The following is a 2,795-nucleotide window of genomic DNA, read 5'->3' on the forward strand; positions in this document are numbered from 1 at the left end:
GCCAACTTTACCCTCAATAAAAAATACGAGTTGTTAACTGGAGTTGTCTGAGGCTCCCAAAATTTAACTTCTCCCCCAACAGACATTATTTTACATAATCCACAAATGACTGTAGATTTATGTGCTGTGGTGGAAAAAAAAATTTTCATTGAGAATTTCTGGTCCTCGAGGTTCCAGGTGGCCCCCTTTCTGTCATCATCCTGGGGACAGCCTGAGGCAAAGTAATGCTAATGACATTTCTCCTCCAACCTGCTTCTAATCTGTAAGTTTGTGTCACTGTGAATCTTCAGCCCTCTCTTCTTATTTTATTTTTTGCAATTGAAAAAAGGCTGAAAAGATGAAAAAAAGTGTTCTGAACTTAATCGAAAGTCTACTTAATGACAGTGAGTCATGCGGTGGGCTTGTGAAGAACGTAGCTCGTGTGCACTTAACTGTAATGGTTCTACAAAGTAATGAAGACTCAAGTGGTCCTTATTAGGTATCCAGCTGTGAATTAGGACACATCTAACCTTCTGATTGCTGAAGGAAATCAGTAATTGATGTGACAGGATGACCATTATTATTATTATTACTTACTTATTTTTTTAATCCAGACATAGCAGCTAGGAGCTGCTCCCCAGCCTCCTTGGGGTATAGCAGGTGTGGAGGGCAAGAGTTGCCCTTCCATTAAATCTTCCAGTGGGGGCTATAATAAATTTTGCATTGAAATAAGTAATGACCACATTTAACGACCAGTTTGTCTGAGTGTTAACAGCCTGTGAGCCAACAAACTGGTCATTAACAGGTGCTAACTTCTGCTTTCTGGCTTAAACGACCCATTCTCATCTCTTTCTCCTGTTTGTGTTGGGGGGCGTATGCAAATTCCTGGCTGTTTTTTCATTTTTCCTGTGATCTTTAGCTCTTATTAATCAGTTTGGTACCTCTCAGCTCCTGGTGCCTCTTCCCTAGGACTACCTCTTCTGTAGTCTATGGATGAATGAATTTTTTTAATGTTCACTTTTACTCCTGAAGGATGAAGGTATCCTGGCAGAATTTGGTCCCAGAATAAACTAGGTGACAAGTCCAAAAGGAAAAGTCACTCCTGAAACATAAAATCTACTCTGAAGAAGGAATTCAAATAGGTTAAAATATTATAGCTTGAGGCAGTATTATGTCTGCTGAGGGGGGTTGTGATAGAGATTATTGTCTCTGTGCTAGAAATGAACAGATTTTTTGGTCTGAAGAGTGTATAACTTACTCCCCTTAGTCCAACATATGTCCGTAATGAGGCTGAGTCTTCTGAGGAATCCCCTTCTCATTCTTCCTTGTTTTGGTTTTCTTGTCTTTGCCAGAATATGAGCCAGTAAAAAGGGACACACTTCTCTCAACATACCAGTGAAGGAATGGGCTTGGAGAGAGGATCTTTGGTCTTATTTGGTCTTATTAGCTCTGATTCACTGCATCTTCCTGTAGTCAGAAGGGGAGTCAGAACACTAGAAGTCCAAGTTTTGCCTAGTGGGCATGATCTTGACCATCTTGTGTGTATGAAGGTTATACTGAATTATATACTGTTCCCTCCCAGGCAATGCTTCTCAAACGATTTGTGGCAAAGGACTATTAAATTTTTTTTCAGTCAGTTGCAGACTGATAATTTATAGAAGAGAAGATCATGTGCTTGGTGTCCTGACAATGTCAAGTTGCTATATACATGTCTAAATGGTTTCTCTTGCTTTCTGTACTAAGATAGGAGCAGAGAGTGTGTACCCACCATCAGGCCATGGACCTCACCTGGGACTGCACTGTTCTCCTGAGCTTGAACCTTACCTCTTTGGTGGAAGAAAGTTGTAGACCAGCCCCTCCCTGCCATGCTCCTTTCCTTGGGATGTCTTTTGGAGGAAAGGTGGGCAATGAATGACTGGATGGATTTCTGAACAAGTGACACTTGTCTCAGCTCCCAATGTTTTTAGCACAATCTTCTATTATACTTGAGCAACACAAATGAAGTAGCTTAGTTATCAAAGTCATTTTCCATCCTGGCTGTTCTTCAGATTGGAGTGGCCAGAACCCTTGTCCTGAAAAGTCAAAGCCTGAGAGCAGAGTTGGTGTTTGGGAAGGAGCTGGGCTTCCCTGGTGGCTCAGCAGTAAAGAATCCACCTGCAATGTGGGAGATCTGGGTTCGATCCCTGGGTTGGGAAGATCCCCTGGAGAAGGGAATGGCAACCCACTCCAGTAATCTTGCCTACAGAATTCCATGGATAGTGCAGCCTGGTGGGCTACAGCCTATGGGGTTGCAAAGATTTGGACATGCCTGAGTGATGAACACTTTCACTATCAAGGAGAGGTATGTGTGCTGGATCCTCTCACACATGGAAATGGTTTATAAAATGGGGCCTTTATAAGGTTCTGTGTACTTTATAAATGTTAGAATTTGTAAGGCTTAGATGTTAGAATTTTAAGGCTTAATAATGAAGCTTGTAGGAATGATGAGAGCAATTTGTAAAATGGCATGTAAAGGTGCACTGAAGTTTTCCTCTCAGATGCTGTGACATCTAATTGTATTAAGCTACAAGATGCAGTTTACCTTCTTGTTGATGGTTGTTTTCAGTTTGTTGCAGGATAGGAAATAGAAGTGCACTGTTTAAAATTGTGAGTGGGATTCAACAGGGTAATACATTTCTTTTAAAGGTCATTTACATATTGTTCAAAAAATACTGAAAAGCAAAATTGTTAAAGTTAAAAGTGAACATATATTTTATGAAGTCTTGATGTTGCTTGGTATAGCAATAACCATATGGATATCAACTTTGTATCAGTGA

This window comes from Muntiacus reevesi, chromosome 3, assembly GCF_963930625.1.
Source record: "Muntiacus reevesi chromosome 3, mMunRee1.1, whole genome shotgun sequence".
NCBI lineage: Eukaryota > Metazoa > Chordata > Mammalia > Artiodactyla > Cervidae > Muntiacus > Muntiacus reevesi.